Genomic DNA, 8,803 nt, shown 5'->3' on the forward strand with positions numbered 1-8,803 from the left:
CGCGTGTCCCTGCGAGCGGCCGCGGTGTCAGCTGCTGTCTCTTGGTGCACCTGAGGCGCGGGCCTGACCTCGAGCCGCCGGAGGGCCTTTTGGTGGGCTGGTCCTGCGCCTGGGGTGAGCGGTGTCAGCTGCTGTCTCCTGGTGCCCCTGAGGCGCGGGCCTGACCTCGAGCCGCCGGAGGCCCTTCTGGTGACCTGCTCTTGCGCCTGGGTGCGGCCCCTTGGGGCGACTGGCCCGGTGCCGACCTGGGGTCCAGCAGTGCACCCGTTTCGGCCGCCCGGGGAGGGGCGCGCGCTTACGAGGTCCCTATCGGGCTCGCCTCGTGGCCGAGAAGCGCGAGTGACCTGCAGGCCTGAGGCCGGAGACGGGGGCAGCCGTGCGGAGGGACCTGCGGTCTCCTCCCGTCTTGCGCCGGGCGCTCGCAGTGGGGTTCAACTTAAGGAAACGATATGGGAGTCCACAGTGGGTTGCGCTTAAGATTTCATTTCCGGGTGTGATGGCCCGGCGAGTAAGAGCGAACCGAAACGTTGCCATTGCTGATGAATGCGAACAGTTGTCAAGCTGCGTCCTTGATGGTGGGATCTGCTCAGAGATTCATTCTCATCAGGCTTCTCTTACCTGCCCATCTCGGGATAGGGAGCGAAGGGTAGGTAGAAGGATGTTAAAGGCAAAGTGGAGGGGGCGCAGCGTGTTGGTCATTACGGAATTAGTCCTTTTAAAGGCCGGGTCACCGCTGGGATAGGTAAGGAGTTTACTATTTGGGAGAATGAAGCTTGATACTGCACCTTGGGTCTCCGGTCAGGTATTGGTGGCATTCCCATCCAACCACTTTCCCTCTGGAGGTACCATTTCTCACCTTGGAAAGGAAGTAGGAGTGTGGGACCTTTTTAGCTTTTAAATTCTGAGGTTTAGCAATCTGTGACCTGCCTGGTAAAGTTAAGATTGCCATTTATGAGCTATGCCTGTCCTCCATGTGTTATCCACCTTATGTTTTATATTGTAAATTCTTCATGATTTTTGACTGGGGTTGGTATTTTAAAATTATTTTTAAATTTTTAAAATTATCATTTAAAAATTATACTGAGTTAGAGACCTCAGTCTAGTAACAGATTACAAGTATTCCTTGAGTTTATGCAGGACCTTTGAGAGCACTTCCACTTACATTATTTATCATTGCAATATGTATTTTTTTAAAGAATTATTTATTTATTATTATTATTTTCCAGTTTGATCAGCAAGACAGAGAGAGAGAAAGTGAGAAAGCAAGCCACCAGGTCTGGGACTTGAACCATAGTTGGCCATGTGGGAGTGTCCAGTGCCTTAACCACTACCACCTCTTGGTCTGCACACAGTATGTCTTTGAGAAGCTGAGGTACAGGTGTTCAAGATGCCAAATTATTTGCCCAAACTGAGAGCCAAAGTAAAGTAGATTTAAAATGGTTTTGTATCATATTAATAACTTTTCTAGAGTTTGTGAAGATGTGGACTTTGGTTCCCAGAACCATGCAGTGGAATCAAGTCAACAGGAGACCCTTCCACGTTTGAAACTGCGTATTGAGAGAGAGTCAAAGGCCTGCATAAGTACTTGGGACCCACTGCCCCAGTCACAATAAAGTGTGGATGGAGGTAAAAGGCAATTAAGAAATCTTGCAGTTTACAGTTTTCCCTTTTTTAAAAAATTTAACTTTATATATTTATTTATTTTAATTTGACCAGAGAAGGACAGAGAGAGAAAGCCGCCAGGTCTGGGACTCAAACCGTGGTCGACCATGTGGGAGTCCACATGAGCATGTGTTTGCCATGCCACCTGCCAGCCCCGCAGTTTCCCCTTGTTGGTGAAAATATGACACTGATTTGCTCAATTTCTCTCCAACTAGTAGGAAAATAGCTCTTGTTTTGGTAAAGGACAAAAACTTGAAAACACATCCTTTGCTTTTCTTCCTTAGTATTTGGAGTCAGGGAACAGATCACCATTTCTACCATCTTTATTTTTCAAATCCCTTATATGATAGAATTATTTTATGTTAACTCTAGTTCCTTGACTTTCAGTCAGGTCTTCATTTCCATTTGTAGATTATAATTCGTGCATAGCCTTAACACTTTTGCTTGTTATCTCTTCTGAAGCTCTAATTTCAAAATGAAATTTTCTTTGTTTTCAAGTCAGACTTGGACTGCTTATACTTTTTTTTTTTTTTTTTTGGAGAGATTTTCACTGTAGGGCACGTGCGCTCGCCAGACAGGCAGAGAGAGACATAGAGACAGAAAGTGAAAAATTACCCCCCAGGGGGGATGGTCACGCCGCAATCCCTTCTCCTCCATCTCCTCTCGGGATCTTGGGCACGCATGCACACGCGCCCGGCGTGAGTTTTAAGCCACCGGGTCCGGGACACGAACCGCGGTCGACTACGTGGGAGTCCAGCGACATAGCCATTACGCTAACTGCTGGTTCCCCAGCTGCTTATACTTTTTAACTGTTGTTCCAGTGGAATAAACCCTGAAGGCAGATTTCTCAGGCCTCGAACTGATAACTTTATAAGATAGTGACCACAGTGGGTGTCTCTTGGTGATTGCTGCTATCTCATGAGAGAAGCAGGGGTCTGTTCTTTATATGCTGTGGTTGCAGTTGCATATAATAAAAGGAGACAGCCTTCTGGAAGCTGGATGTCAGGTCACTCTGGGCCAAAGTACCAGGTGGTTTTGTGCTTTGGGGTGGGGAGCACAGTGACAGTGAGGCCCTGCAGTTTATTCTAATAGCTGGATAATCTGTGTACTTTTTTCTCTGCATCTAACAGTGCCTAGTGCATAGTAGTTGGGAAGGGAATATTTGTTGAATGAATGAATGGAAAACGGTATGAGGGAAGAGGAAATAATTCTGGTGTAAATACACAATTATTTGGCTTCTCTTTTGTCAAAAGAAAAAAAAGCCAAGAAAATGTGTTTTAGATTCCTGTCGGGAATATGCTGTTGAGATGGGTATCTATATAGGGTGTTACCTGCAGGAGCTGCCTTGAGATTATGTTCTTTGTATAGTGTTCTTGTCATCTGCAGCTTGGGGGCAACCTGTGTGGCTATGGTCAGGAGCAGCTGCACAGACTTACTTCTGCACCCTGATCTGGCTAGGCTTACTGAGCAGTGGATTGTAGTCAGTGTCTTTGCATTAATAGAAGAACTTAGAGCTCTTAGTAATGGCAAATAGCATTGACCCTGTCTGTCTTCTTGTCCTTTACCTTGCAGGTAAGAAGGGGGAGTTAGCCCTCCCTGAAGTGCTTTACTTACAGCTCCTCCATCTACATCTGTATATCTCTTCCCCTTTTCCTTCCTTCAGCTGCCTTCCTAACCCCAAAAGACTAATGGATTCATTATTAGCATGGGCCTGGGGTGCAGACAAAGGCCTTACATTGCAATTGAAACCAGCTTCTGACCAATCTATAATGTCAACGTGAAAGCGAGAGCTGCCTAGAATATAAAGATTTGACTTCTGATTTGATCTCTCTTAACTAAAACAAGAAGAAATGCCTATCTCTGGAGCTAAAGAATCTTAGGGGTGCATCTGTCGTGTTAGTATGAGATAAGACACATAGACTGATGCAGAAAAGAGACATTGAGCTTTGGTGTGTGTTTGAGGTCTGTACTTTCTGGCAAGTCAACAACTCCTTTACAGGTAATTTGGGTACATTATAAAAGGGGGTCAAGGAATGTGAAATTGTAGATGTGTAAAGAGGAACTAAGTACAGGGTAAGGCAGTGAAGTCTATCATTTCATGGTCTCATGTTCACTTTCTGCTCTAAGTATATAGCAATGCTTCATTTATCTGATGTTGTTGAAAAATATGGTATTTTGTGAAAATTCTTAGTTTTGCTATACTGATTTTTCTTTTCTTTATTTATTTAATTGCCAATGAGCATGCGTTTACCTGGAAGAGACAAAGACAAAGAGAGAGAGGAAAGGACCCCCAAATGTGGTCACACTATAATTCCTTCTCCATTTCTCAATCCTGGCAGAATGTTGAGTACACAAGTGCACATACTCAATGTGTTCTTTATGTTCTTTGGGGCTGAAATTTGAATCCCAGTTGGTCATGTGGGATCCAGATCCTTTTACCACTAGGTTACTAAGCCAACTGTTATGATACTTTTTATGGAAAAGATTTTTTTTAGGAATTATTTTACTTAATTTTATTTATTTATTTTTTTAAATTTGACCAGAGAGAGAGAGAAAAAAAGCAAACCACTAAGTCTGGGATTTGAACCAGTGTTGGCCATGTGGGAATCCAGCACCTTTGCCACCATGCCACTTGCTGGTCCTTAAGGAAAAGATTTTTTTTTTTTAAGAATTATTTGTCTGTTTTCATTATTTTTCAATTTTGACCAGAGACACAGAGAGAGGAGAGAGACCTAGCTGCCAGGTCCAGGACTTGAATCACGGTCAGCCATGTGGGAGCCCAGTACCCTTAACCACCACACCACCTGCCGGCCCCAGGAAAAGTTTTTAAAGGATATTGTATATTTTGTTTTCTTTTAAACTTTTTCTTTTTTATTTTTTTTGCTTGGTGTCGTGATTACTAGCATTAATCATTTACAGTAATCAAGTGAGGTTTTGAGGTCATTGAAAAAGTAAGTCATTTGCCTCCTCTGCTTTTCAAATTATTGAATCTACTTTTTTTTAAGTGGGTTTTTTTGTTTGTTTTTTGTTTTTTTTGTTTTTTTTTTTTTAGTTTTGCTATAGGGTGTTTGTGCTTGCCAGAGAGAGAAAGAGAAATCACCCTCTGCAGGGATGGCCACACTCCTTCAGTCTCCCCTCTGCCCTCCTCCGGACTTTGGGCACATATACACATGGGTGTTCTTCAAACTGCCAGGTCAAGGATTCAAACCATGCAGTTGGCTATGTGGGACCCACCTACCCTGCTTCCACTTCACTGTCTGCCCCCAAATTTACACTTTTTAAGAAGAATTTAATTTGGGGGTCGGCAGATGGCATGGTGGTTAAGGTGTAAAATTCTCACATGGCTAACCATGGTTCAAGTCGGAGACCTGGCAGTTTGCTTTCTCACTCTCCCTCTCTTTTTCTGTCTCTGTCTGGTCAAATCGAAGAATAATAATAAATAAAATAAAATAGTTCTTAAAGTAATACATACATTTATTTATTATTATTATTATTATTTAAATTTGATATAGGGAACATGTTCTTACCAGAGAGACAGAGAAAGTGAGAAGGCAAGCCTGTAGGGGTCCACCATGTGCAAATCGCGTGGCCTCCAAATTTACTTTTAATAGTTATCTTTCTTCTTACAATGTTGGGACACTTTTGTAACTGTTCATGTTCCTGCTGCCCTTCTTAAATTTGTAGGTTCTGATCTGTTGAGTAGGAATTCAGATCCCTCTGCTTTCTGAAATTGAATGTAAATAGCTGAATAAGCTTAGTTAGTTTCTGCTTTATAACCATTATTTGGCTGCCCAAAGACCTTTGTATTAATTTTTTGTTTCTTATCCCTGGTTTAGATAGTGAACTTGCACTGATAGGGATGTTTATGTTCCTGTAGTTCTTTCTGTAGAAAAAAGAAAATAATATGGAAGTACTAGTGTTGGCTGTTTGAGAATGCATTGCCAATCATACCTAAAAATGTTTCCAGCCCTGTCTTGTGTCATTCTTGGGCAGTGTCTGGGACTATCTCCATTCTTTCTGTTAGCATTTCTAGATTGTTGTCTCTTAAGCCAACATTCTAAGCCAATGCCCCGGAACTAGGATGTCAATAGCAGTGGCCTTGAAAGGTGGGAACAGGATATACAGAAAGCTGTGATCTTAAATTGAGTGTGTAAAACTGGTATATATTAGATACTTCTGCTTTTTTACTGTACTGCTTATCTAAATTCATTACAAGACTTCCTACATCTACAAAAGAGGCCATCTTTAAACTGAAAGTTGCCATTTAGAAGAATTCTTGTAACTATAAAGGTCTTTGTCCCTTGCTCTTCACTTCTTTTATTCAACACACATTTATTGAGTATCTTTTATGTGCCCTACACTATGCTAGGTTACTTGAAAGTACATACTAGAACTAATGATACAGTAGAAGAAACGGGATTGGCAAAAAATATACATGTCTGTGTGTATTCCCATCATAAAGCGATTGTGCTTTGTAGCTGTATGCAATGAATACACCACACATTTTAAATCTTATGTTCTAGGGTGTGTCAGGCTGACAGCCCAAAAGAGATCGCTTTCAGAAACAGCAGAACTTCAAACAGGTCCGTGTTGAAATTATGGGTGGGTGGCTCTAAGCATATACTGCATATATTTGAAATTCCATGTTTTATACTACACAGGAACTATGTAATAAAGCCTTAAATGGTGGTTATGTACTGACAATTGAACAGCAAAATACCTAGAACTTATTAGGACGCTTCACTGTACTTGGCTCATTTTAAGCAAAATGTAGATTCTTAGACATTTCCACAGAGTTTCTAGATCGATGGACACTGTCTTTGCTGTTTCTTAGAACAAATCTCACCAGCAATATGGAGTAAACATACTTTTTCTTTTCATTTTCAAGGAAGAGAATTAGAGGGTTGCCCTAAATCAAGGTTTAAATGGGACAGGTTGCAGAAATTTAATTTTTTTCATAAAGGAACATGCTTTTTGTCTGTTTTATTTTCACTCTCATACCTAGGAAAAAGGCTGCTATTTTTTTCTTTAGAATTATTTATTTGGGGACCAGCAGTTAGCGTAATGGCTATGTCGCTGGACTCCCACGTAGTCCTCCACGTTTCGCGTACCGGACCCAGTGGCTTAAAACTCACGCCCGGGCACATGTGCGTGCGTGCCCAAGATCCTGAGAGGAGAATGGAGGAGAAGGGATTGCGGCGTGACCATCCCCCCGGGGGGTGATTTCTCGTTTTCTGTCTCCATGTCTCTGGCTGGCTGGCTGGCTGGCTGGCGAGTGCACGCGCCCTATAGCAAAAACCTCTCAAAAAAAAAATTATTTATTTAACATTCATTGTCATTATTATTTTTTAATTTGACCAGAGAGAAAATAAGGGAAAGGGAGAAAGCAAGCTGCCAGGTCTTGGATTTGAACCATGGTCAGCCATGTGGGAGTCCAGCACCTTAATCATCATGCCACCTGCAAGCCTCAAGGCTACCTATCTCACTGCTTAATTAATGTCTACTGATTGTTTTAGTTGTCTTCCTTCACAGGAAACTGTTAAAAGAGTTCATGTAAAGGATTCTGAATTTACAGATAGAAATAAATATTTAAGCTGAAGTAAGGGAAAAACTAAAACCAATTTGGACTGTGAGAATTAGTTTTATTTTTTTTCATACTTGTAACTATAAATTATTCTTAAAGCTTTTCTTAAAGAACTCTAGGACAAGCAGAATTGTCATCCTTAAAACACAGAATGCTTTTCATCTGCCTTATTTACATTAAATGTGGTGGAATTGAACTGTGAATAGATGAGAAATGGGTTGGTCCAATTGATGTTAGCCTCCACTTCACGTAGTACACATTGAAGATAACTGTTGGCTTACAGTCTTACCTACTTACCAAGTTGAAAAAGGATTTGGCTTAGGGATGTAAGACTATTAGTTACTACTAAACTCCTAGTAATGTACTATGTGAATTCAGTCCCTTGTTATGTAACTTAGAAGATAACTTGGGGGCCGGCAGGTGGCATGGTGGTAAAGGGCGCTGGACTCCCACATGGCCGACCGAGGTTCGGATCCTGGACCTGCTTTCTCACTTCCTCTCTCTCTTTCTCTCTGTGCTTCTCTGGTCAAATTGAAATAAATAAATAAATGGATAAATAAAATTAAGTTATTAAAAAAAAAAGAAGATAACTTGGGATGTTGACTGCAGTAAGGGTCACTTTGTCATTCTTTCTCTTCGGAGGAGATCATCTTCGGGGGGTTTATAATTTTTTTTTTTTTTGAGAGATTTTTGCTCTAGGGCATGGGTGCTCACTGGAGAGACTAAAAGAGAGAAATCACCCCTGGGGTGGATGGCCATACCACAATCCCTTCTCTTCTATTCTCTTCTCAGGATTTTGGGCACGTATGCACACACACACGCCCAGTGTGAGTTTTAAGCCACCGGGTCTGGGACTTGAACCACTTCAATCTGACATAAGCTTTATGCCATCTGTTGGTCCCTATCTGGGTTTTTGATGTGCAGATTACCGTAGGCTGTCCAGGCCCTATGTGTGTGGTAATTTCATTCATTTTTAACAACCCTGTGAATTCAGTAATAGTATTCTTGTTTTACTTTTTATATGTAGAAACTGAGGTTGGAGTTAAGTCTCATTCCCAAGTGCTACATTAGGTGATAGAATAGGTATCCAGGCCCAGGTCTCTTCTCACTTATCAGTACAGGAAATTTACATGTACAAAGAGGAGACTCAATTAATATCTTAAGTGTAGACTTTGCAGAGAAAGGAAACATAACTATAGTTAATTTTAATGACATTATCACTGTTTTAATTCCCAGAGGGTGTGTGTATTTGCCACAGAGAGAGAGAGAGCAGCCTCCAGGGGGACATGATCAATCCTTTTTCCTCCATTTCTGCATCCTGTTGGGATTCTGGGCACACATGCACACGGGCCCAATGTGTTTCTCAAGCCACCAGCGTCAGGATTTGAACCACTGTTGGCCATGTGGGATCCATCTGCCAATGCACAGCTCTTAGCCACAGTACTACAGGACCAGCTATTAATGACATTATTTGGTATTAGCTTTTATTTTTCATGTAGATCCCCTTTTGAAGATGAAAAGGAACAATAATGTGCTGTTGGTAGCAGGCAGCAGGGC

At 41.8% G+C, this 8,803-nt stretch overlaps 1 protein-coding gene across 2 annotated transcripts in view; it reads left to right on the plus strand.

Moving 5' to 3' along the window:
• Positions 1-181: 181 nt before the first annotated feature.
• Positions 182-8,803, plus strand: part of FAM20B (FAM20B glycosaminoglycan xylosylkinase) — a 49,285-nt gene continuing 40,663 nt past the window's right edge. Inside the window, exon 1 of one of the 2 annotated variants that reach the window (XM_014583901.2) lies at positions 182-646. The gene's annotated coding sequence lies outside the window, so the exon portion shown is untranslated. Of the gene's footprint in view, positions 647-1,468; positions 1,627-8,803 lie in introns of those variants that run through there. The other variant, XM_006142298.2, reaches the window with a different exon arrangement.

This window comes from Tupaia chinensis, unplaced genomic scaffold (genome assembly GCF_000334495.1).
Source record: "Tupaia chinensis unplaced genomic scaffold, TupChi_1.0 Scaffold000074_1, whole genome shotgun sequence".
In the NCBI taxonomy this organism is placed as follows: Eukaryota; Metazoa; Chordata; class Mammalia; order Scandentia; family Tupaiidae; genus Tupaia; species Tupaia belangeri.